The sequence below is a fragment of the Pinus tabuliformis genome, chromosome 2_1 (assembly GCF_031772625.1).
Source record: "Pinus tabuliformis cultivar Carrire ecotype Pingquan chromosome 2_1, CPIR1, whole genome shotgun sequence".
NCBI classification, from domain to species: domain Eukaryota; kingdom Viridiplantae; phylum Streptophyta; class Pinopsida; order Pinales; family Pinaceae; genus Pinus; species Pinus tabuliformis.
In genome coordinates, this window is record NC_142299.1 from 99,704,186 (window position 1) to 99,731,872 (window position 27,687).

The following is a 27,687-nucleotide window of genomic DNA, read 5'->3' on the forward strand; positions in this document are numbered from 1 at the left end:
TATATTTCTCCAAGTAGGATACGGGATCATTGTTGGGTAACAGGTAACCCTGTCGAGGCTATGAATGCCTGCTGGCAGAAGAAGCTCTACCTACAACAAATGATCATACTTAAAACTAATCTATAGAGAAGTCTTTGTTTTTATCTTTATAAACCAAGTAGTGGCTGATGTAAATACAATGAATAGCTTTGGGAAGTAAATAATCAGAATTAACACAGGAGAAACAAACTACCATTAACGGTTGAAAGCATGATGCACTTTATGTTTCTATAATAAAGTTTGATTTTCCAGAAAACTTTTCTATTTTGGAAGTTTAGAAAATTCAAAAGATAATCAAAGATAACTGGTTCTTCCAAGTGAATCGCCAATTGTTGTGGCCAGCAACAACCCCCCTTTTTTATTTAGTTTTATTACTAATACTAAATAAATGGGGACCCTTCTAAAAAAATAAAAAGTAGCACTTATATTCCCCTTTGAATAAAACATACTATCATAAACTTAGGAAAACACCTGCAAAACCAAAAGAACTTAAGTTTTATGATAAGTTCTGAATAAAATCGTTCTCTCAACAATAAAACATTGTGAAAATGCGATGCAAGATTGCACACTTTAAAGACCCATCGCGCATCGCAGCTTCCATATGCCGCAAGTATCTCCTAAATTAAAATATCCCGATCCAATGGTATGCGATAGGGCATCTCACAAATCGCATCTTGCAGAGACATCATATAAGGGTATTGGAGGAAATCATATAAGAAAACTTCTGAAATTGCGAAAACGCGATGCAAGATTGCACACTTTACAGACCCATCGCGCATCGCAGCTTCCATATGCCGCAAGTATCTCCTAAATTAAAATATCCCGATCCAATGGTATGCGATAGGGCATCTCACAAATCACATCTTGCAGAAACATCAGGTGATAAATGATTGTTAACAAAATGGATTAGCGATATTGCGATCTGCAATATTGTGAAGCAAATCGCAAAATCACTTTATCACAGATCTACAGGGCTCATCGTTCGATAAAGTTTTTCTCATAATTTGATACCATGTTATGGGAATTAATGTCAATTTAATGGTTAGTTGATCATCATTAATGAGATAACATTTAGATCTGATCAAAAGGTAATTTCACGTAGGGTGATATATTTAATATGATTTCAGCATTAAGAGCTTTCCCGTCACCTTATATTTTACCATTATTCTTTCCTTACTTGTAAATTTGCAGGATCAGAAAGCAGAATAATATACGAAGTAGTGTTCAAAGCGTAATGGGAAAGAAGGGAAAAGCTCTGGTGCTGAGGACAAAGAGATGACGCCCTTATACATAGACACCACCTGCAACAAAGATGTTGGCATAACTACTTGGGAAGGCATGTATAGTCTGCTCGAAGAAGAAAGTCCCAAAGTCATGGAAGTTAAAGCAACAACAGACTCAGTGGATCATCCAAGGCATCAATCACAGAACTTGCATGTTCGTTCTTGCACCGGATAGTGGCAAGACCTAAGATTCTTCCATACACAGACATGGTTAAGTGGGTACTGGATAGTGATGATATAACAGACAGAAAATTCAAGTCTCGAAGCTAAGACCTCACTTAGTCATTCACTCCACAAGATTAAAGGTTTATGTATCATCTACCAAAACTGCGAAAGAGGCGAAACTAGCACCTGGGAAGCCTGGATCAGGAAAAGGAGGCAGTTTTCAATGCATGCATCGCTAGGCAAAACCCCTCGAGAAGGAAAGCCGTGGAGCTCTCGATCGCATGTAAGCTAGGAAAATCGTGAGGAAAAGTGCTAAATGCTAAAGGTGAGACCCACGCTGTAAAACCAACAGTATTTATCAGGGACATCCTTGGACGGTAAGTGCATTTGGCTGAAACCTAGCGCTTGGCAGGAGTTAGAAGAAAGAAGGAAAGCAGGCGCACTCAGAATTAATGAAGCCCACAAAGAAATTCTCTTTAATAAGTGGGACACACAGATTAGGAAGGCAGGATAGGCAGTAGAAGAAGCATCTACAGTGGCAAACAACTCCATTGACTATGTCAATGAAAACCTGCAAAGAGCAAACCTCATATCAGAGACCACTCCACAATTTCTCCTAGAGGCACAGCAACTGCAAACACGCTGGAGGAAAAAAGTTGAGGAAAGGTCAAAGTCCATTAAGAAGTTAACTAAGTTGAATTGGGATTCTTACTAGCAGTACCTGGTTAAACCACACAGTCAATGCATGACTCTCAAATGCCTTACGAACTCTGCCGAGAAGATAGCGCTAGCACTTGCCGATTTTGTTTTTGCAAGGAAACTAAAATCGGAGGTCGGCCAACCGACGCTCCTCAAGCCGATGTTGAATGCTTGCAATCTCAGAGAACATATACATAGATAGTTAATTTCCAGATTTAGTTTTATTTTTAGTTTTTATTTACTTTTGCCTTAGATGAGGACAACCATTTAAACCTCCTCCTATATTTTTGTAATAAAATATTTTTAGTATTTAGTTAGTAGTATTTTAACCCCTCTCATGCATTTAGAGAGGGGTCCTAAAATTTGTCAAAAACTTTTCCTCAGAACATGAACTTTTGCACCCTCAGAGGAGTTTTTGATGAATGAATGGAACAAGATTTATTGATATCTGTGTTTAATGTCTGCTACTAAAATGCACTTTTGTACTCTTAGTAGATGTTGAATTAAGAGGAGATAAATCTATATTGCTGAAGCTCATGAGTATAACTTGTTATCAATGGTACTTTTATCTCTTAATGATTTTTGCTTATGTGTTAAAGTGATATTTATGTTCAGTTATTTATATATGAAGGCTTGAATGTTTGAGTTATCATTTGGCACTTTTGTATGGTGATGACTATTCTGTTTATGCTTAATGTATGAATGACTTATTATGCGATATGCTTCTCACAATTGTTTCGGCTAACTTTTTATACGAAACAATTTATTTTTATCAAATTCTTTTCTCGTAGAAATTGAATGATCTTTATTACCAATTGTTGTTAGAAATTATTTTAGATCGCATAACTGAAAAGTTAAATCCCAGGTTAGTTTTAGAATTAGATATTTCTGTTCATTAGAATACAATTGCATGTTTTAAATTAGACTTAGATTAAAAGCATTTTACTTAGAAATCATTAGAAAGGAAATATCAATTCTCATCACACACACACAAATTGGGAAACTGGTCCCATTATCCCCAGTCAGACCCACCATCCCAAACGGAAAAGGAGCTGCTTTCAAGGTCCGACCGGGTGGGTATCCCCCTTGTTGTAGACCCGATTTTCGGGGCTTCAACAGAACCCAAGTACTTTCTTCTGCCTGTTAGCCTTTATCATCTCCCATCATAATTCCACTTCGAAGCACAATATTCACATTTGGATCATCCCCATGTGGCTCAAACCTCATCATTTGTAAATTTTGAGTCGAGGGAGGTGGTAGCACTCCCTTGTCGCGTAGCCTAGCAATTAGTGTAGGAAAATCCTTTGTCTCATGATCAAACAAGGTACAATATAGACATCATGGATGCATCGGATTCACACAATTGCGAGCATAAACTCCCACCCTCTGCAATTGTAGCATATCAGTTTTCCACGACCTCTCCCAGGTCCTCCTCCACCTCAGCCTCATCTGCACCCCTAGAATCCAGTTCGCACCATCCTTGCTCCTTGGTCTAGGGGACGTGTTTCGGCATGAACCTTATAGGTGGGAGTTCTATCCATCATTAGCTCATAACTTCTACATGTGCGCTCATTGCATCCCACCGATCTACAAAAATTACGAAACATCTGTTGCGAGTTCTATGTGTACTTTTTTAATGAATGGCAATGGTTTGTAGCATGCTTTCCCCCTATTTGACAAATCATGCACCACAGATCAGGTGCCACACTCGGTCTTGCTTGTGCTTCTAGTATTAATGAAATTAGTCCCCCTCCCGCAAGGTAATTCACAAATACCAGGCAATGGTATTTATCATGTCCCTGACCTTTTCATTTCACACACCACACCTCTTTGCGCGCTTCTGGTTGAATTGTTTTGTCCTGTTTTAGAATTTGCATCTCGAAGCATAAGTTTTTCAACTACACGTGGATCTACTGAACTCCCAAGTTAGGATCCTATATTAGGGTCTCATGCAGCCTCATCGCGATCTCTAAAGCCTCTGTCTGAGTTGTTAAACTTTGTTGCGATAAAGCATTCCTCAAATGCAGCGACAGTGATGCTACAAATCATTCGCGATGTTGTCCATCCGTCATAGTCATGTTAGCTTCGTGAATCATTCAATTCAACCTCTTATCCAGCTCCTAAGGAGTCTCACCTGGTAGCATCATGATCTCTTTTAACCCAATGATCGATTACGCTTCTGACTTCGGCCTACTAAATTCCCTAGTTAGCACAACTTGGATAACCGTGATTCCCACATTTGATTATCACTTGAGTGCTTGATGTACGAGGTCGGTGCATGAACCTGCAGAGTGTTAACCAATGTATCTTTCTTGATATCAGTATCTGTAACTCCCTGGGCTTCCCATATGTCTTTTACAATGAACCAAAACTAGTATGGATCTTCATTTCCTACTCCCCTAAACACAGGCAACTTTATCGAGCTTGCCATCTTAAAACGTGGTGGTGGCAAAGGTGGTACAGGTGAAGATGGAGGTGATGATGGTGAAACTGGCAATGGTGTGGGTGGAGGTGGTATGCGCGGAATCATCTACCTTATCAAATGGATCGCACTTCGCGGAGATACCTTCGTGAGCTCTTCCTCATCCCCTCGTAGAGGTGAAATCAAGGGGCTAGTCTCTAGTCCCTTACTTCCTTCTTTTCTCTAAATTTTCCCACTTTGCATAGCCTCGAACATCAATGTAGCTGCATAATCCTCTTTTCGCACAATATCCTTTTAATCAAAGTGTTCAAAGACTTTACGTACATACCTCACGGTCCCTTGAGAAAGCATCACTTTGCCTCGTTGTAGTTGACCGAAGTATCTACCGTGAACTCAGTAATGAATCCTCCTGTAATCCGATCGAGCCAATGATCAACAGTGTGCGCAATTTTATCCTCCAATGCTTCCAATCTGTGCACCAACTATAGGGTCCACACAATAGGTCCGTCGACCTTCCACCTCCCTTGGCTATTTTCTAGCTTCATGATCCACTCGTACAGCTCAGTAGGGAAATATGTGAAGAAAATTTTGTGGATCTCTATGTACAAGTAGCAATCTAACTACTCTTCCTTTGATAGTCATGGATTCCTATTCTACTGCGTCGTGAACCCGTGAATTCTCTTGTCCAACCAACCTTCAATTTCCTTCTTAGTTGGATTCCAATGATACGACATCAGACATCTCTATGCAGATTCTGGTCCCGGCAACGGAACCATTTGTTGGCTTAATGGGGCCTGTCCTAGGTTCAGATTTAATTAGCCAAACAAATCCTTGTACAATGGGCCCTTTCGACAACAACCCACGGAGCGCAGACTGAGGTCTTAACCGAAGAAGTATGGGGGAATGTTGGAACCAAGTTTCCGCATCCTGAGATGTCTGAGGGGTCGGTTTAGTCCAACTGTGAATACCTTCACACGGGTTACTTCGAGCACTTTCCTGGCATGCGAGGCTTTTGCACTCTTTTATATTCACCTTCGTACAACCCTAATTAGGGGCTGAGGTGATTTCGTGCTGCTAAGGCAACGATCTGTGCTCTTTTCCTAAGTTAGATTGTGGATCTTACTTATCTTCTTATAACTGTTAATTAACTTTGTGGAAATAGATACTTATCTTATATTCACTTATCCAACATATTCATATAAGTTCGTGTAGCATATAAACAATAAACTTGTAATTCATACCCAATATACTTCAATGCATAAAACAAGAAAAAGACACATAGAATGATAAGAAACTTCTATTTATTAATTTCTCCACTGTTACAAACTCGACTCACCCTGTGAACTCAGCTACAGGGGTCCATGCACTCAGTTGCAGACTACTAGGCCTCTGTGCACTAATCTGCAGAGCCTTCTCCTATTCTACAACCCAAAACACAACTTTACACTTCCACTAAGACTCAACTCATCATCATTAGATATTTCCTGGATCTCTATCTCTTTACACTTAGAGCCTCACTCTATTTATACAATCCCATGGTCCGCGGACCATGGTAGAACTCTCAAGCCGACATTGCATTACAAAAAGTAAGGGCGGACAACCCTGTGACTCAATTACAACATCGTGCTCCACGCCCATACTTCGCAAAGTCTTTACATTGGACATAGTCAAAACTTGGGATTTAAGCCCAAAAACTTGCCTTGGGGGGATCCCACGCCCAACAAGATGACAAGGGGAAATAACCAGAAGACAATACATGGGTTTGCAAAGCTCCAGCGAAGGAGGTTGAGTTCTATTTGGAGCACACACGTGAAACCTTCATGGAAGCAAAGAAGAGCTTCACTGAGGCCTCCACCTCAGGAATCAAGGATAAGCCTAATCCATAGATGGACCCTTCTATGCTCACAACCTTCCTAGAGACTTGTATGAAGTTACTGCGTGATAATAAGGCTGTGAAGGGGTTACAAGACCTGATAAATAGATGCACTGGAAACGCTCCGAGTGAACCGTGCGTAGAACAAAAGCTTGGTAAGCATAAAACAAGGACAGGACGGGAGATGAGACTGACCACACAGATAGGAGAGTATGAAATGGATCAGGTTATCTTGGACCTGGGGTCAGATGCAAACATCCTACCAAAACAGACTTGGGAATGGATGGGAAGACCCGCGCTATAATGGTCTCCAATTCAGCTAAGGATGGAAAATCAGTAGAAGATCATGCCCATGCGGTGGCTACAGGGAGTGATTGTGGATATTGAAGGTGTGAGCGCGCTGGCTGACTTTGAAGTAATAGAAATTGTGGACGACAGCAACCCCTATCCTGCACTCTTGGGAATTGATTGGGCTATTGATATGAATGGGGTAATCAATGTAAAGAAGTGAAAGATGATATTTGAGAATAAATTTATATGCGTAATTGTACCCTTAGATCCTGCTGAAGGTTCGAATTATACTGAACCAGTCCGCAATTATGCGAGTGATGATGATCTAGACTGTATCTATAAGATAACAGCGCACGGCCAAGATTGGGTGAATCCAACATCGGATGGAAAAATTACCTGGGATTGCGAGAATTCATGTACCTTAGACTCTGATGAAGAACTAGAGCACAGGCAGAATCGGTTACATGGAGTAACCACATTAAACTATAACATGATGACTCGGTCGCCACACTGTGTGTCGTCAGAGGTAAGAAATATGCCTACTTATGATGACTTGAATGATGTAGATATTTTTCTGGATGCATTTGAGAGGGAGGCACCAGAAAAGCAACACTTCCAGGCGTTGGACTAGGCACTGCGCGCTACGCCCGTAAGGTGGTGGGGTTCGCACAAAGGAGGCTTCGATGATTAGTGAGAATGTTGGAGAATGGTGAGAGCTCGCTTTGGGAAGCTGAATATGCAAATTACAGGCAAGTATGATGGGCAGGATGATCTGCACGCGCACTTGGCCAAATGGGCTCAGGCCTATGGAGAGAAGCCCCAACCTGAATGGGTGCACTTGTTCTGTCACACACTGGATATTGTCCCGATGAACTGGCATGTAGAAACAAATCTCTACCATGGTACAGGTGAATGGGATATTCTGCATGAAGGATTCATGATGACATTCAATTTTGAAGACGGCTTTGACAATGTTGATGAAGCGCTACAAGAAGTGAAAGCAAAAATCAGTAGGATACAACAGGATCCTTTAGAGGAGGTTGAAGGACCGTAGGTTGAGAATCTGGATATAACCGTGCCCTTGAAAATGAAACAAGTAAACATTAGGACGGAAGCAGAACCCAAATTCACGAATATTAGAGATTACTGGGATGACGCGATGGTGGACAAGGTCGTTGAATTGTAGAAAATTTGTGATAGGTTAACCCGATAATGCAATATAAATCAAAGTAGAATACTATAACCTACTTCTACTATCAATTTGCGGAAGCTTAAAGATCAAGCTAAACAATATAACCAGAAGAAGAAGAATCAATGACACAATACACATGAAAATACTTTGGGGAAAGTCTCAGATAAAAACCCCACACTATTGTATTATCATACATGGTGGAAATACATAGGAATTATACGAAGCCTTAGCTCTCACATCTAGCTAGCTCTCAGTACAATCCTCACAGATGCTCACAAGCAATCTTGGCTTCTCTCTAGCCTTCCTCTCTACCCTCCAAGCTCCTATTTCCTTGCGATGTTCCTTATGGATGATTGGCCTATTACCAAGTGGAAAAATAAGCCTTCAAAACCGTGAAATCCTCAAGGATGAATCCTTGACTGCATGCATGAGCTTTCTCCATGGGAAAACACATGCAACTAATAGTACATTGTCCTTGAACATTAATCTCAACTGGATCATTCTCAAAATAGACATGCATGATTTTCTAATGAGGGAATCTTCAGTTAATTGGAGTAGCACTAGTTGAGTGCATTAATGCATCAACTAACTGTTAACTCACTATTAGTTCCTCAAACAATTTGGAACTAATTTAACTGGACTTAACTAGGTAAACTGAGTTAACTAATTACAACTCAAATATAACTCAATCTTATCTCCTTAATTTAGGGGATAACTATTGCATGACTTCAGAAAGACTTCTAACTTGAATTTCTCCAACTAATTAATTTAAAATAAATTAATTAATTATTTCCAAGTAGCTGTTAAGACTAAATTCGATTTTAATTCACAATTTAATTCAAGGAAAAATTAAATTGGAATATTCTTGTTGCCATATTTCAACACTCTCTCTCAACAAGAAAGGGATTATCTGTCAACCCGATCCCGTCTCTATGGAACTCAAATTTACACTATGATAATGCCTTTGTCAAAATGTCAGCATCTTGCTCCTCTGTCGAAATATATTGTAGCAACATGATCCTCCTTGCTACACAGTCTCTAAGATGATGATACCGAATGTCGATGTGCTTGGACCTATCATGAAATACTAGATTCTCAGAGAGTTTGATACAACTCTGGTTATCACAATAGATCACAGTTGGATCCATCCTCTGATCAAACAAACCAACTAGGATTTTTCGCATCTAGATGCCCTCACATGCTGCCTGACTTGTAGCCATGTATTCTGCCTCTGTCGAGCTAAGTGCAACCAACCTCTGTTTCCTGTTGTAGCAAGATACTGCCGCTAACCCAAGGTTGAAAATCCCTCTTGATGTGCTCTTCTGATCTGATGGAATCCTTGCCCAATCTGCATCAGTGAAGCCCTGTAACTTCACTCCCTTTGTCCATCTGTGCCATAATCCATACTAAGATGTGCCTATGAGGTGTCTGAATACATGCTTTTCCACCTTGGAAAACATCTTGGTAGGCTGAACCATCGCTTTACTCAGCTAGTTCACTACATAACACAAATTTGGCCATGTGTTCATTAAGTACATCAATGAAACCACACGCTGCCTGTACACAATAACCTCTACCACTTGAGTAGCAACCTCCTTCCTCTAGTTACTTGCTAGAGGAGTGTGATGTAGGAAAGTGTTCCCTCTGCGGACAGGGACAACCCCTATAGCCCTAGAGTGGGTCTAGTCACAGCAAGGACAAAACAACGATTAATTACCTTAAATAGTCATCGTTGGAGGCCTACCTCAAACCGGTGGTTGATGAAGTTCCGTTATGCTTCTCCTACTTCTGTTTCCTTCTCCTTAATGAGCAACCAACCTGAAACACCATAAGAAAACAACATAGCATGTAACCGAGAAACAACAACGATCTATTTACTCATAAAGTCAACAAATCATAAGCTATCAAGTAAATTACATACAAGACATAGGAAATCATCATTGGTTTTATTAATAATAAATCAAGAGCAAAGCTTACAACCAATTCTTTACGTCGCAAGCCTTCTCGGAGGATCCAACCAACATGTTTCTTCAAGCATTCACTCTCAAAGGTGGGTCTCCCACACAACAATATCTCTCTCTCACTCACAAGCTTTAACACAAGGTTAAGAGCACTCCACAACCTCTTGAAAACTATTTAGCAATCCCACACTTGTCACACTCACACCAAAGCTATCTACCAAACTCAAAAGAAACAGTAGCACTGTACAACCAAAATAACTAAATAACTAGTAACTAGCTGATCATAGCAATGGTGAGTGCTTTTATAGGAGGAGGAGTTTCCATGGAATGAGGGAGAGGGAGCTTATCCTCAGGGAAAGTAGCACAAAGATGGAACTACCATCCTAGAGGGGGAAGGGCGACCAAAACTAACCCAACAACCAGGTCTAGAGACATCCAGAAGACCGACTATTGGAACAAATTCGCCCAATCTGGGTCGTCGTTGGTCATTAACTAAGCCTTAGCGCCGACATCGCTAGGGAGCAATGTATGCAGACCGACCATCACTAAAGATAGTTAATAGCCTCGCGCTGGGGCTTGAAATCCGACCATCGTGGGAAACAAGTGTACTCCCGCGACGGGGTCGCAATGGGATCATTTATGACAGAGGTCCATCGTGTATATTAAGTGTATTCTCGTGACGAGGCAAAAAATTTAGCAAATGAGGGTCAATTGGCAACATTAGAGAGAATTTGCTTAATATGAGCATGTTTATTTGACACATGACACAATAGAAATACTAGGATGAAGGCAGTGACAAATTACTGTGTAACAGATGCCCCCTAAAGCATGAGTCCCGAGAGAGTGGAAGGGGTGAAATGCTTTATGAAACTGTCTGAACTGGAACACCACCTGGAAGAACCTGCAGGCGCAAGTACAACTGATATCTCTGATAGTGAAATACATGTAGTCTAAGCATAGGCATAGCCATCCAAAAGACATACGAACTTGGTCTGTGGTATGGACGCAGCCACCCAGTTAATAAGACTAGGAGAATAATAAAGGTATGGTCGCAACCATCCGTGAAGACTTAGGTATGGTCGTAGCCGTCCATAAAAGAGTCATGTATGTAATCATGAACCAATCCACGCAACCCGAACATATGTAATCTTAGTTCAGGGTCTTGAAACCCAATTGATCATAGTACAAATTCTAGCATGCGAATAGATGTGTTGAAGTCGAGCATGATAGAAAGTCACTTGATTACCGGTCAATGATGAAAAATGTTAACAAGCATGAGAGAAACCACCAATAATGCCAATGGCTCTCAAGGTACTGTCTAGTACAATCCACCAAGTGCGAAAAATGAGCTAAAGTCGAACACTTGTGGAATCACCCAATTGACGACCAATGATGAAAGTCTATCATCAGGCGTGAAGAATTTTCCATTGAGGCATGCAAGCTCCAAGGTACCAAAAGGGATCTCTAGACCAATCTCCTGGATAATGAGCTGATGTCAACAGGAGATGATCCATTGTAGGAGGTCCATAATGTTTCCCCCATCAATGACACGAGATAAGGAACAAGTGGTAGATGGTGAAGCAGAGTATCAGAGAAGGAGGTAAGGGTGTGAACTGTAGAAGGATTATACTCTTGAACATATCAGCAACATGACACCGGAATATGGCAGAATTTTGGTACCAAGGGATCAGAGGCTTGATGGAGACAACATAGATCAGATGGAATGAGGAAAAATGACAACCCAAAACCCCAGAAGGCCAAATGACGATGTGTGGATATCCCAACCCGACAAGAAGCAAAAGTGTCGATGTTCAAGAGTGACTAGCTGCCACAGGTAACCAATGATGACTTCCAAATTTTTCCTCCACCATTGTTGGCGAGTACCCCAATTATTTTTGAAAACAAGCTTGAAGGGGATAGCATATGCTTTGTAATATATGTTCGTCCTCTGGACGAATCCAACCTAGTGATAGTTTAATGAGCCCTACGGAGGAGAAGCTCGAGTCTCATCATGGTGATGAGTCCAATGTCGTCAGGGTTTAACGAGTTCAACATAGGTAAAAATTGGAGTCTTTTTCATGTTTAAAGAGTTTGAAAAAGACACGGAAAATAAAACTCCAGGGGGGTCCTTTTTCGTAAATTTGTGTCCCTCGAGCCCGAAAAAGTATAAAATAATACTCGAGAAAACCACTTGACCATTACGATCAAGGAGTATTTTCGTAGCTAGTGGCACTGATCCGAAAAAGTAGAAAAGCGATCGAAGACATGTCGTTTCGTAACCAGTATCGAACCCAAAATGACAAAATTTTGGCTATCTTTTCACATTTATACGATTGAAAAAGAGCTCAAAGTGGACCACCTTTTATTCCATTTAACGAGTCAAAAGGGAAGACTCGGCAATCTTTTCATTTTTTAAGTCATAAAAGAGCTTAAAGGAGACTTTTCTTGGAGGAACGAGTGGCATAAAGGGTAGCAACTGTTTCTGGCAATGGTGGAACTGCTCAAAACATGTAATGGTCAAGAGGCTGGTCAATAAAACCACTTATCACTACGATTCCTCGAGAGAGGAAAAAAAATCGAGTGAAAGCATATGATCGACCAAAGAGATGGTGATGATGGAACAAAACAACCAAGGCTCGTCTAGCAGAATTAGCGGATAAAAATGGAAATCACGAGGTGTAAATCGGGTATGGGTTCATTTTTACACTAGCTTGAACCATGGATCTTGGATTCAGTTTCATGTTTACACAAGCTTGAAACTAAAAAATATGCTTGTTATAAGTTCGCATGCCCCTAGCATAATGATGCAAATTGAGGTACATGCCCCCAAGCTTCATTGCTTCAACGAGGTGGATGGAATGAAGGTTCACTTTCAAGATCTTGGAAAGACTCGACTTGGATTTTACGAGATCTTAATCAAAGACTCAATTTGGAAAAGGGAGGTGTTTCATTTTTTAATGAGGTTGACAGAGTAAAAGAACTATCCTCATAACCCTTGTTTCATCAAGACTCCTCATAACAAGGTTGACATAAGATCAAGAAATTTCCTCAAGACTCCTTGTTTCATTTTTTAGCGAGCTTGACACAAGACAAAGAACTATGCTCTATGATCCTTGTTTCATTTTTTAACGAGGTCGACACAAGAAAAGAACTCTCCTCAACCATCTATTCATGGGCCATATGAGAACATGGCTCCCAAGAGGTCTTCGCAGGATGGAAGAAAAGCACTCTGGGAGGAATACATGTCATGAGGCACTAATGACAGATCGAGTTCCAATGCCCCCAGTACATGATGTATGAGACCATCTGCATGATTATCAGCGAATTCGGGGATGGAACGGGTAGCCACATAATTGACCTGTGCCAAGGAAGGTACTACTTGCGAATGAGAACCAAGAGGGGATGACAGCTGCGCAGGAGGCACTGGGGGACTAAAGAATGATAATTGATCTATGGTCACCATTCCTCTATCGTGTGGAAAACAAACCACACGGAAAAGTGAAGAGACAAGGGCCCCCATGGCATAAACATAGTCAAGGCCAAGGAGAAGACTGAAATCTAAAGCACCTTAGACAACCATCACGTCGATATAGATGGTTTTGCCTCCCAAGGTAACAGGGAACTTCGGAAAGATCCCTAAAGGTTGATTGGTTCCTCCGTCAAATGCCAATAGATTCTGTGTGACTAGCACAAGCTGTGGGGAGCCCAAAGCTTGCCAAGTAGTGGAAGACATGAGGCTGATAAACGCACCCTCATCCAAGAGAGTGTCAGGTACTAGCTTATTATAGGCATGTACTATAATCTGGAAAGGCACATAGGATGGAAGGCGGAAATAATCAAGTGACTCCAGTCGAAGGAAATAACCGAACTACTTGGTGGGGGGATCCTATGATTGCCCCCCTACTCTACAGGAACCGAAGAAGGACTATCTTGATCAGCGGGGATAGGAGGGTCGTTCTCGGACTCAGGAGAATCTAACGAGACGAGAAGAACATGAGCAGTGTGATCATGATGCTCTTCTGGAACAGAGTGGTCGATGAGTGCTGAATCCAAGTCGACACTCTTTTCGACCAATGGTTGGTCAGGAACAGGCTGAGCATAGCCAGGCTTGGAAGGAGGAGGATGGAAAAGAGAAGAATATAAGTCAAACTCTTTGTCGACGGGGAGAGGGTCTGAAGAGAGCCTCTGATAACCAATGGGAAGTTGGAGTGAAGAAGCTATAAGACTTTCCAAAATGGTAGAAGCTTTATCCATGAGTAGACAAAGGTGAAGGGGATGGTTGCCTTCACATAGTCTACAAGGGAATCAAATCTTCCCTTTCTTCTTACCATAGCCAATTGATAGGGTAGCATCATCATCAGCTTCAAATGACAATGAGGGATGAGCCGAATCATGAGCCCATACTTCTAAAATCCTGGGAATTCCAAGACAATCACGAAGAAAATGGTCACCCTTGCATAATTTATAAGGAAACTTAACCTTCCGCAGAGGAGCAGAAGGTGGTCCGACCTGAGATGTACTTAGAGCAATAGCTGCATAGGTGGCCTCATGTTTATCGGACTTCTTCTTCTTCTTCATCATATTCTTCTTCTTCTTAGTCTTTTGCTTACTAGATGTGAAACTTTCACCAGACGAAGGAGGAGATGAAGGTGAAGAAATAGGGGAAGAAGGCGCAGGCTCAACCTTGGAATCAACATGTCATGATTCAAACGAAGGAGATAGTGGAACAGGAGTCATGACGCTCAGGACCACTGAGGTTGAAAACAACCAAATGGGCAAACCAATGGTTAACCCAGGCAAGGACAGGGTTGCCATATACAAAGAACCGTCATTTCCAAGAGAAGGAAATGGACCAGGGTTCCCATCTGGGGGAAGGCCTTGGTCGGTAGACTCGGGAAATGTTGCCATCAGGAATGAGCCTGAGAAACACTCGTACAAGAACTCAAACTATTACCAGGAATATTTCGTGGGCAATAAATTTTATGACACAGGAACAAAACTTGGCCTTTTCATGTTTCAAGAGTCGAGAAAAGGACAAAAAGGTGACTCTATCTCTTTCGAGGTTTAATGAGCTTGAAAGGACAAGTGCTCAAATGGACCTTTTCTTTTAAGGAGTCCAAAAAGGAACGAAAGTGACTACTCTGGAGAAACTAGACAAAAAGGTTTACCAAACAACCCATAAAACTGCATATACACCTTGGCGATCATATGAAAACCAAAGACTTCCCATACGGTAGTTAATCTTCCTGAATGTTGTGTTCGGTGCGTTACGGTTTGCAAGGTGGCAGACACGGCTTCCTAGGGATATAGGATGATAACCTAGTGGGGTCTCCCAACATATACTCGACGGTACTGGGAGCACAATTCTGTACTAGACCGCTATTGAGTCACAGAAGGAGGAATCACCCAACCTTAAGTGAAAACAATAGTGACTAGGTTTAACAACGCCGGAGCACGTCTCTAGCCTAGACCTCTAAATAATGTGCGTTATGTTCCAATGCATTGTTAAGTTCATTCAATTCATTTTAGAGTTGATCTTGAATTATGTTTCAGTTTCCAGGCCTTACCGTATGTATATCAAAAAACCTAGGATGCAGCGAGAATGAGTAAAGCATCTTTTGTTTCAATGAACACCTACCTACAGGAGGGTAGAGAGATCATTCCCAAACCAAAAAAGACCAAGATCAGCTAAGAGACACAATGCATAAACACATCAATCCTATAGTGCACGGATACTACTGATGATAGATTTTATAATTTGCTTTCCAATTTCTCAAACATGAAAACTTGAAATGAAAATATAACTTTCGTATACTAAATGAATGCAGTCTTTTGACTTTGATTGTTTTGAATTCAAAGAAACAAACAAGCAATAACGAAAAACCAGTTGATCCAAACAATTGTGATCTATGTTTGGTAGCGAAAATAAATCAAATCAATATCAAATATTGGTTCAATAATTATCACTAAAAATCAACCAGCTGGAAACAAGCAGTGAAGAAGCCTCAAACAAATCAACAAGAAGGTTGCAGATGAACCTTGGGCAAACAAGAAATAAGTCAAGTAATTCAAGAATTTGAAAAAACTAGGCCACAAAGCCAAAAATGCAAGATCCATTCAATAAAACCAAAGAAAGATTACCTTAACCATAAGCAATCAAAAACAAACTAATGAGCAAGAGAAAAATAATAGGGGATCAACAGGACTGGTGAATTCAGCAGGTAGAATTAAAAAAACAACTCTATAGGAATCGTCGCGGGCATAACACCAGCAACTAGGGACAATTAGCCAGTAGTCGAAGCAACAGAGCGACGTCGTCGCCAGAGTACATGTCTCTTCTGTGACGGGCCGATTCCAGGAATCGTCGCGACTGTATGACAAGATTCAACGACGCATAGAACTTTACAACAGAGACAAGGCGACATCGGCACGACTGTTAAACTTTTTCAGCAACGATCTTAAAAACAATGAAATATGAACCAAAAACTCCCAAACAAAGACTAGCCTATCCTACAGATAATAAATGGATTTCCCAGATTGACCCAGGCAACCCAAAAGACTGATAGTTTAATCCCAAAATTCAAGAGACACTAAATCAAAACCAAAACAAGAGCAAACAAGAGAAAAAACATGCAAAGGACTCCCCAGCGGAGTTGCCAACTTGTGACGTAGTGTTGTTGGGAAAGTATCCAATACGGAATGACCCTATCCCACTCTAAGGGTGATAGTACCTCAGCAACAACTGAATGCAAAGCTATTAAAGATTACTTCTTTATGAGATGAGAGAGAGAAGAGAAGGATGATCTACTAACCGTTATCTTGCGCTTAATAGTCGATCCAGTCCTCACTCCTTGCTGCTTGCTCCTAGCTCCTTGCTCTTTCACCGGCCCAGCTACACAAAGATCCTGTAAAAGCACAAGAAAAGGAAACTACAAGAAGCATACATCCATAATCGATTAAGGGATTAGCATAAATCGAATATACAAGCATCTATTCACCATAAAGACACATGCATATAGAAGAACCTCAAATACTTTATTAATGGAAGAAGTAAAGTTCTGAGAGGGTTACAACCATAGGAGGCCCAATCCAGCAACACCTCCCAGCAGAAAGAAATCTCCTCTTCACCTCCTTCAAGCAATCACCCAATAGTTCTATACACAAACCAACAGCACTTCCTTACTTGCACAAAATTCCAGCCTCCCTAGACCTCATGAGAGAGCTCTATATATAGGAGATTTGGAGAAAGGATGAGTCAGCTTGAGGCTGGCATGAAGCTGACTAGTGTCCTCTCCCACTTTAGTTAATCTTCAGTTCTTGAGTCCACTTGGAGATTCTTGCTTCCACTTGGAGATCAAGACCCTCTTACTCATCACAAGGCGAATTCCTTGACCCAAGTGTCAGTTTGGAAGCTTCCTGGGCAGTTGACACCTTGCAGAATGACTGTGCCACTTGGCCAATCTCGCCCAACGCAGGTAGCCTTCATTAGTTTTGACATTCAGCGCAGGTACAGAGTGGAGCAGTTGACATTCAGCGCAGATGCTCAGTGGAGCAGTTGACATGATCCAGAAACTGCTTGTTTTTGAGTGTTTTCAGGTGGAGAACTGATTTTCAGTGCTGTGGTTTGCTGACCTTGTTCCTCTAGGGGTAAGAACAACATGTTTAGGGACTTTGGATCCCTCAGATTATTGACATTTCATGCTTCATGCTGTTAGGCACAAAAATGTCTATAACAGTTGCCCCCTAAAGTATGAGGTCGTTTATCGGGTGAAATGCTTTATCAGGAGGATCCGAAGTTCATTCAATCGCTGAGAGGTGCCCTGTAATAAGATACAATACAATACATTATTTTTCATTCTGCTTTCATGATCTAGCTGAGGCGGGCATTCCCATGCTCAACTTTATAAATTCATTTTGGTACATAGAACAGACGATCGTCTGATGGTAGACTGATAATTCTCTGCTGAAATTATCATCCTTTGAGTAGGATGATCATCTGCTGCAATGATGTACATATCAAATGTCTTTATATCCTGAATATATATCGCAGCCCGGATGGATGAAACTAGATCCGGGGTCTTCAAAACTCGTTCGATCTTCACTCTAAGTACAAGTCGATCCATGTGAGAATTGCGCTGAAGTCGAACATGGAAAGACATCGCTTGATTACCGGTCAATAATGTAAACCGTTAACAAGCGCGAGAGGGATCACCAATAGTGACAATGACCCTCAAGGTACTGCAGTACAATTCACGTGTTGTGAATAAAGGACTTGGCGTCGAACACCATGCAAAATCTTCTGGTCGAAGGTCATTGATGTATACCTGTCGCCGGAAGTGAGAAACTTGCCATTGAGGCATGCAAGCTTCAAAGTACTGGGGTTTTGTTCCTAGATCAACTTCTTGGATAATGAGCTGAAGTCGACAAGAAGCGATCCATCAAAGGAGGGCCTTAATGAATCCCACATCAGTGACACGGAACGGAGCTAATGATTTTAGTGGAGGTGAAAACAATTTGTGAAATATGATTCAGGGTGGCGATCATGGGTGGATGAAGGATAATGTATGGCAGTGGATGGGACACGGTTGAATCTTTCTGAACAACATCTCTTGAACATGTAACGACACTGATGTGATGGATCGGTAGCATTACCCCAAATGTGGATGGTCTGGCGAGGACCATGGTGATGAGACCGGTGAATGAAACAACCCAACCCGATGAGATACGGAGGACAAAGTGTCATGTTCAAGAGCGACTTGCTACCATTAAAGCTTTGAGGTTCTCCCAATTTTTCCCCAGTCATTTCTGACCAGTACCTCTTTATTTTTTTCAAGCTTGAGGAGGATAACATATGCTTGTTCTATAACTTGCCCTTCGGGCAAGCCCATCGCTATGTTTTAACGAGCCTAGCGATAGGGAAACTCGTTCTCGTCTAAAGACAAGTTTGTCGCTATTTAATCATTTTAACGAGTCTAATGACAAGGAAAACTTGGTCCTTTTCATTTTTAGAGAGTCTGAAAAGGTACAGAAAGTTAACTCCAAAATTCCTTTTTCTTCATCTAATCCCTTAAGTCCGAAAAAGTATAAAACAATACAGAAGGGATGAGTTTTCGATAATTTTAACGAGCCGAATAAAACAAGCGCTCGACCTTTTTGTGTAATAATCCCTCAGGTCCAAAAAGATTAAAATCTAGAGGAGGGATAGCTCTTCCGATCACTTTAACGAGCTGGAAGGCCAAAACTCGGCAAACTTTTCATATTTTACGAGTCAGGAGAAAAGAGCTCAAAGAAGACTCGTCTTTTGAGGAACAAGTGATAAACAGGGATAGCAGCAGATTCCAGGTACAGGTTGGAATTTTCCAATTACGGCAGTGTCACAAGGATGGCTAAGTGAAATCACTCTTCGCAGCTGTTCCTCAAAATGGGTAAACAATCATATGGAGGTGAACGATTGGCCAAATGAAATGGAGGTGGCGGGTGCAAAACACGACCAAGGCTTTTATGGCTAATAAATTTACGATCACAATGGTTATTTACCGGTACTGGGTTCATTTTTTAAAGAGCTTGAATGCGCCAAAACACTGCTCAAAAGCTTATGTTTATTTTTTAACGAGCATGAACTATGACGCTAAAACTGCTCGGATCTCGCTTTTCTATTTTTTAACGAGCATAAATTCCGCGGTAAAACTGCTCGATCCTTTTGCATGCCCCCAGCATAATAATGCAAACGAGGCGCATGCCCCCTATACATCAGGGGGCCGCTTCATTTTTTAATGAGGTTGACACAGTAAAGAACTATCCTCTTAACTCTTTGTTTCATTTTTTAACGAGGTTGACATGAGATAGGAACTATCCTCAAAGTTTTAGATCCATTAGAAATAGAAGGTTTCATATTCCGCTGTGGCCATTTCCGCCAGATTAATTGGAGGCGGTAGGGCAAAAGTACCCTTTAAAGTGGGGTCTTTTAGGAAAATTACTCCGATATTTTGGAGAGAATGATTCCTTCCGTGGATCAATGGAATGCTTCCCGTAATAAATGATGGCACAACTTCTGTCGAAGTTGTCGTCGAACTGCTTGGTTGATCTTTTCCCTTACCGTTCGACAACTTCGGATTGCCGTAATCTTTGTTCCCTGTCGAAATCAAAGCATCATTCTGTTGCTTGGAGGTCGACAACATCAGCACCTGGCTTGGGGAAGCATTTCCACTATCAACCATATTTTGACCTGGGTTGGGAAACGGATCAGTCAACACAGCTGGATTTTTCGGACTCTTAAAGAATCTTTTTATTTCAGCTTTGTATGGACAGTCTGCTGTCCAATGATCCTCGTCACATATAAAACATGGACTTTTTGGTTTTCCTTTCCTAGGAGAGTTTGAAGAAGATCTATTAGGAGATGATTTTCCTTGTTCCTTCTTCTTCCCTTTGTTTTGATTCTTCTTGCTTCCTGGTTGATTGGTTTCTTTGCCTTTATCTTCCGATACGGCATTTACTTCCGAAGCAAGAATTTCTTCTTTTGCATTTTGATCCGAATTCTTACGGGCTTTCTTTGACGAAGCCTTTATCGATTTCGCGTTTGCTGTGCCAATCACGCCATCACCGGCATGAGAGTCATTATTTGATTTAGGAGGGGGAGGAATTGAAAACTCTGGTCTAGGGGCGTCAGGTATTTTGTCATAGAGTGTGCCGGACTGAGTATAAACTAAGTCCAAATATTGTGCACGAGCAATAACTTGCTCCTCTGTTACAACTCCCCCCTTGTCCACATCTTCCGTAATAGCCGGAAGTAACGACTTTATAAACCATTCAGCTAATAGCTGATCGGGAACATATGTTTTCACCATCCTACGACGACGACGCCACTCATGTATATGATCAGATATATGGGTAGCAGTTGTCTGTTTGAAGTTGGTTAATATTTCTGTTCCCGTTTCATACCTTATCGGTAATTGAAAATGGGTTAAGAAAGTCGTGGCTAGGGAACTAAAGTTATCGAAAGAGGCTCTTGGCAATTCAATATACCACTTAGCCGCTGGACCTGTCAATGTCCTCTGAAAAAGGCGAAGTCTTATCGAATCGTCGTTAAGGGTGTTCGACGAACACCACAGATGAAAAGTCATCACGTGATTCGACGTGTCTTCACCTGGATTTCCATTGAATTTAGGAATGTCAGATGGAAGTTTATGAGGAATCGCTGGCCACCAAGGGGCATAAGCAATCAGATCGTTGGTTAAACGGTGTAAATCAGGTAACTCTAAAGTTGCCATGAATGGTAACTGTTGATTCAGGTTAGGCGAAGCGTAACCAGGGTACGATGGAATCACTTGAGCAGTGGGTCTTTGCATACCAGCATAATGTAATTGATGTTGGTATGATTGATACGGTTGGTGGACTTGACCACTGTAAAGTGGTTGGTTTTGACCGTTTTGGATATACGGCTGTCCACTATTCGCAAAGATCTGCTGCTCAGAACCTTGGTACACTTGCTGGAACTGTGGTTGTTGGTATTGTACAAGCCATGGTTGCGACGCCATGTTCTGTTGCGCCATGCTAACCATTGGACCAAGGTGTGGGGTAATTGTACCCGTTTGTACTTGTGTCGTCCCACCAGTTGGTGATTGTGGTTGTGACCCATGGTCAAGCGACTGTTGCATTACAACCTGAGGTTGACATGTAACAGGTATCGCTTGAACTTGCGACACGGTTACAATAGCCGGGGTGGTTGGGATGTTCGTCACAGGTACACACTGTTGCATAGAATATACAATCCTTGGTTGTTGAGGTAGCATAGGTACCCAACTACTTGATGCAATTCCAGTATAACCAGAATACTGTTGAGAACTGCCATATGGATATCCTCTCGGAGGAGGTAATGAAAGGGCATACTGCCCCCCATATGGTAGCAATCCGGAACTCAGAGGGATTGTTAGTCCTTGAGGACTAGATGGCCCAAATTGACCTCCATGAGGATCAATCTGTCGAGTTTCAACATAAGAATTACCGGGTATTACTCCGGATGAACAAACTGGAACATATTATACTGTCGAAATAGTCCCTTGGTGGACTCCTTCTAGCTGTTGAGAGCTAGTTGGGACAGCTGGTATGCCGGCAAACATCGTTGGAGTGACGGCAGGGGCTTCTGCTGTCGCTGTGTCATTTGACACAGTCCTAGATGATGACGGTTGTTCAGACATTTTAAGTCTATCCAATAGATTGCCTAGCGATTCTACAGGGACTTCCACTTGTGGTGGATTAACCTCTGATGAAGGAAATAGAGTGATCCCTACTCCAAAATGAGTTGGAGTACTTGCTTGCGGATCCTCCGCAATTTCCTCTATCGCAATCAAACCTGGTGGAAGAGGAAGACCGTCAGGTCCGTAAAATATTTCTGGTGCCAAAGAAGTGGTTGTTTCGACAGCGACAGTTGTTTGAGGAACAAAACTCTCTGGACCGGTTACAGATGGAACTGGTTCAGTTACACAAGTATTTGCCCCCAGACTAGGATCAGTATTACTGTCCTTCTGTGGCTGTTGAACTTCTATAGAGGCAGGGTTTCCAGAAATGTAAGGAGTAACCGGAACCTCGGATGTAGTAGGAACACTTGTTCTAACTTTCAAAGGAGATTTTGAACCGGTTAAACGAGTTCGCTTTGCCCATACTGTTTTCGATTCCGGGGACAAAGACGGTTGACTCGTAAGCCTCCGCGAACGACGGGGTTTCAATTGACTTTCTTCCACGATTGCGGATTACTCGATCAACTAAAATATTAAAAGGGGAAATTTGTGTTTCCGAATTGAATGAATTTTATTAGACGCTTTTAGACACAACTTGCTTTTTCACTTTTTAAGAGTCGAGAAAAAGCTAAAGATGACTCTAGTCTCCTTCGATGTATTAACGAGCCTGAAGTGACAAATGCTCAGTTGGACTTTTTCAGTTATAGAGTTTGAAAAAGGCCAAAAGAAACTGCTCTGGAGATCTAGGCAGAGGGTGTGCCAAACCTTTCGCAAAACCACAGAATACGTTTTACGGTATGAGTGGTCGATCTTCGTGAATGCTGTGTTCACTGCATTGCGATCAGTAGGGCGGCCGACACGGTTTCCTATTGGATAAAGGCTTTATTCCTATAGGGGTCTCCCAATATATACGCGACGGTACGTGGGAGCACAAGTCTGTATTAGTGCCACCGACTCTCAGGAGGAATCACCCACCTTCGTCGAGATCGACAGTCACTACGTTTAACGACGCCGGAACACATCTCTAGCTTAGACCTCTAGATGTTTGCGTTATGTTTCAAAGCGTTGTTAGGTTCATTCAATATATTTTAAGTTGATCTTTTTTAAAGTTTGCATTTCAAGGTTCACCACGAGATGTTTTGATACAAATTCCTAAATGCAGTCTAAGATGAGAAGCAAGCTTTTTTCAATCTTTTCGACTTATGAAAATCTTAACTACTGAGGGAAAAGAGAGATAAAATCTTTTCACACAGATCAAAGAGCACTCGCTAATGCACTTTGTCCCTAAATCAACATACAAACTTATATGCAAAATGCAAAGATGCAGGTATTTCTTTTCTCTTTCTTAATGTTGGTGAAATGCAAAAAGAAAGTTGTTGTATAATTTTGAATCCAATTTCAAGTGAAAGCAAACAAGCTTGTCCAAAATCAAAAGACACCTTAAGATTTACTTGTTTCGACACTAGAAATACATAAATTCAAACCATATGATGAAAGTAAAAGCTCAATCAGCTATGAACAACAAACAAACTAACTCTTAAGATCAAAACGACACTTTATCACAGGTCTAGATCTAAGAGGCCACAACAAGACTAGTTCACTTTCGTTATGGGAAACTGTAAATGTACAAGAAATACACAAAGAGCAAACACAGTTTCTTTATACAACCGAGGCAGAATAGTGACAAGGAAAGTTGGTTTCAGATAGGCCTACTGACTGGTAACAAACAACAAAAACAAGAGTTAAAACAAGGCAAGACACAGCAGGAAACCCCAGCAACACAAGGCAGGACTGGTCCAGCGCAGGTGGAACACTGCATGTTTGACCTTCAGCGCAGGTAGCCCCTTCGGGAACTGCGCTGAAATGCAAACAGCCTTTGTACAGCCTGCACTGAAGAACGAAACTTTCGTTTCTGGTGGTTTCCGGGTCACAGATTGCTCAAAAATTCACAGTTTTTGCTCAAATCAGAGGCTATCAGTCAAGGAAACACTAAGGAATGATAAGGAGGATGAAAATCTATCACTAAGAGCTTATTAGAGTCCTTGTGGATTAGCTCTTCAAATTGTAAACTTGCCCAGAAACTGAGCTAGAGTAGCTGCCCTCTACTTTGCATTCGAAAGATTCAAATACAGTTCGATTCGGTACTCCCTTTGTTTATAAAATGAATAGCAAAAAACACAAGTAACCAACAAGATACGATCCCCAGTGGAGTCGCCAATTTGTTGTTGGGAAAAGTATCCAATACGGAATGACCCTATCCCACTCTAAGGGTGATAGTACCTCAGCAACAACTGAATGCAAAGCTATTCAAGATTACTTCTTTATGAGATGAGAGAGAGAAGAGAAGGATGATCTACTAACCGTTATCTTGCGCTTAATAGTCGATCCAGTCCTCACTCCTTGCTGCTTGCTCCTAGCTCCTTGCTCTTTCACCGGCCCAGCTACACAAAGATCCTGTAAAAGCACAAGAAAAGGAAACTACAAGAAGCATACATCCATAATCGATTCAGGGATTAGCATAAATCGAATATACAAGCATCTATTCACCATAAAGACACATGCATATAGAAGAACCTCAAATACTTTATTAATGGAAGAAGTAAAGTTCTGAGAGGGTTACAACCATAAGAGGCCCAATCCAGGAACACCTCCCAACAGAAAGAAATCTCCTCTTCACCTCCTTCAAGCAATCACCCAATAGTTCTATACACAAACCAACAGCACTTCCTTACTTTCACAAAATTCCAGCCTCCCTAGACCTCATGAGAGAGCTCTATATATAGGAGATTTGGAGAAAGGATGAGTCAGCTTGAGGCTGGCATGAAGCTGACTAGTGTCCTCTCCCACTTTAGTTAATCTTCAGTTCTTGAGTCCACTTGGAGATTCTTGCTTCCACTTGGAGATCAAGACCCTCTTACTCATCACAAGGCGAATTCCTTGACCCAAGTGTCAGTTTGGAAGCTTCCTGGGCAGTTGACACCTTGCAGAATGACTGTGCCACTTGGCCAATCTCGCCCGGCGCAGGTAGCCTTCATTAGTTTTGACATTCAGCACAGGTACAGAGTGGAGCAGTTGACATTCAGCGCAGATGCTCAGTGGAGCAGTTGACATGATCCAGAAACTGCTTGTTTTTTAGTGTTTTCAGGTGGAGAACTGATTTTCAGTGCTGTGGTTTGCTGACCTTGTTCCTCTAGGGGTAAGAACAACATGTTTAGGGACTTTGGATCCCTCAGATTATTGACATTTCATGCTTCATGCTGTTAGGCACAAAAATGTCTATAACACGTAGGAAAGTGTTCCCATTGTAGACAAAGGCAAGCCCTTTAGCCCTATAGTGGGTCTAGTCACAGCAAGAACAAAACAATGATTAATTCCCTTAAATAGTAATCGTTGGAGGCCTACCTCAAATTGGTGGTTGATGAAGTTCCATTGCATTGCTCCAGCTTCCGTTTCCTTCTCCTTAATGAGCAATCAATCTGAAACACCACAAGAAAACAATAGAGCATGTAACCAAGAAACAACGATCTATTTACTCATAAAGTCAAGATATCATGAGCTATCAAATAAATTACATACAAGACATAGAAAATCATCATTGATTTTATTAATAATAAATCAAGAGCAAAGCTTACAACCAAGTCTTGATGTCGCAAGCCTTCTTGGAGGATCCAGCCAACATGTTTCTTCAATCATTCACTCTCAAAGGTGGGTCTTCCACACAACAATATCTCTCCCTCACTCACAAGCTTTAACAAAAGGTTAAGAGTACTCCACAACCTCTTGCAAACTATTTAGCAATTCCACACTTGTCACACTCACACCAAAGCTATCTACTAAATTCAAAAGCAACAGCAGCACTGTACAACCAAAAGAACTAAAGAACTAGTAACTAGCTGATCATAGCAATGGTGAGTGCTTTTATAGGAAGAGGAGCCTCCATGGAATGAGGGAGAGGGAGCTTATCCTCAGGGAAAGCAGCACAAAAGACAGAACTACCATCCCAGAGGAGGAAGGGAAACCCAAACTGACCCAACAAATAGGTCTAGAGACATCCAGAAGGCCAACTATTGGAACAAATTTGCCCAATCTAGATTGTCGTTGGTCGTTAACTAAGCCTTAGCACCGACATCGCTAAGGAGCAATGTATGCAGATTGACCATCGATAAAGATAGTTAATAGCCTCACATCGGGGCTTGAAATCCGACCGTCACAGGAAACAGGTGGACTCCCGCGACAAGGTTGCGATGGGACCATTTATGATAGAGGTTTGTCGTGTATATTAAGTGTATTCTCGCAACGGGGTAGAAAACTTAGGAAATGAGGGTCAATTGGAAATATTAGAGAGCATTTGGTTAATATGAGCATGTTTATTTGACACATGACACAGTAGAAATACTGGGATGAAGGCAGTGACAAATTACTGTGTAACAAGGAGTCTACATGGGCATGCACTTCTCCATGTGGAATCTCTTGAGTATCTCGTTGGCATACTTTCCCTGAGACACAAACAACTCCCCATCCTTTTGCCACACTTCCATGCTAAGGAAGTAATGCATGAGACCAATGTCTTTCATCTCAAATTCTCTTGCAAGGTCCTCCTTGCAAGACATGATCAAGTAATCATCACCAGTCAATATGAGATCATCAACATAAAGTATGATGATCAACAGCTTACCTTTCACCACTATGTGGTACAGGTTCGCATCCGCTTCATTCTTTGTGAATCCCAACCCTGTGAAGTAGTTGTCTATCCTGGTGTACCAAGCTCGAGGTGCATGCTTCAGCCCGTACAACGCTCCCTTGAGTCGGCACACATGTGACTCACGATCGAAGGTCTCAAAACCATTCGGCTGCTCTATGTACACCTCTTCCTTAAGCAATTGAGGAATGCAGTATTCACATCCATCCGATGGATCTTCTAACCCATATATGCTGATAGTGCCAACATAGATCTAATAGATGATTACCTTGCGACAAGAGAAAAAGTCTCATCATAGTCAAGCCACTCGACCTGTGAAAAGGCACAGGCAACAAATATTGCCTTATGCTTCTCCACACTGCCATCAGCAGCTTGATTTACCTTGTAAAGCCAACGGGAACTCACAACTGACTTGTTCTCGAATCTTGGAACCACATCCCAAACACTGTTACAAACTATGGAGTCATACTCCTCCACCATAGCATCAACCCAAATCGGTTGTTGTGTTGAGGTATAAAAGGTGTCTTTTTAACTCCTATTTATCCTACATTAATTATGAATCCAGGTACGATTTTCTATTTCAAGAGTGTACTCAATCTGAGGCGGAAATTTAATCCAAGAGTAATGTTTTCCAATTTGCAGTACAGTGCTTCAAATACAAGAGTAAATAGATGCTTAAAATAAAACCTACTTGCAATTAAAAGAAACTAAATGCTCTGAAACTAAATCATTCACTCAGGAAATTAACAGCAGTTATCAGTCAAGGATGCAGTAGCAATAACTCTTTCCTTTGTCAACTGATGTAAATGAAATCAAACATAAACAAGACC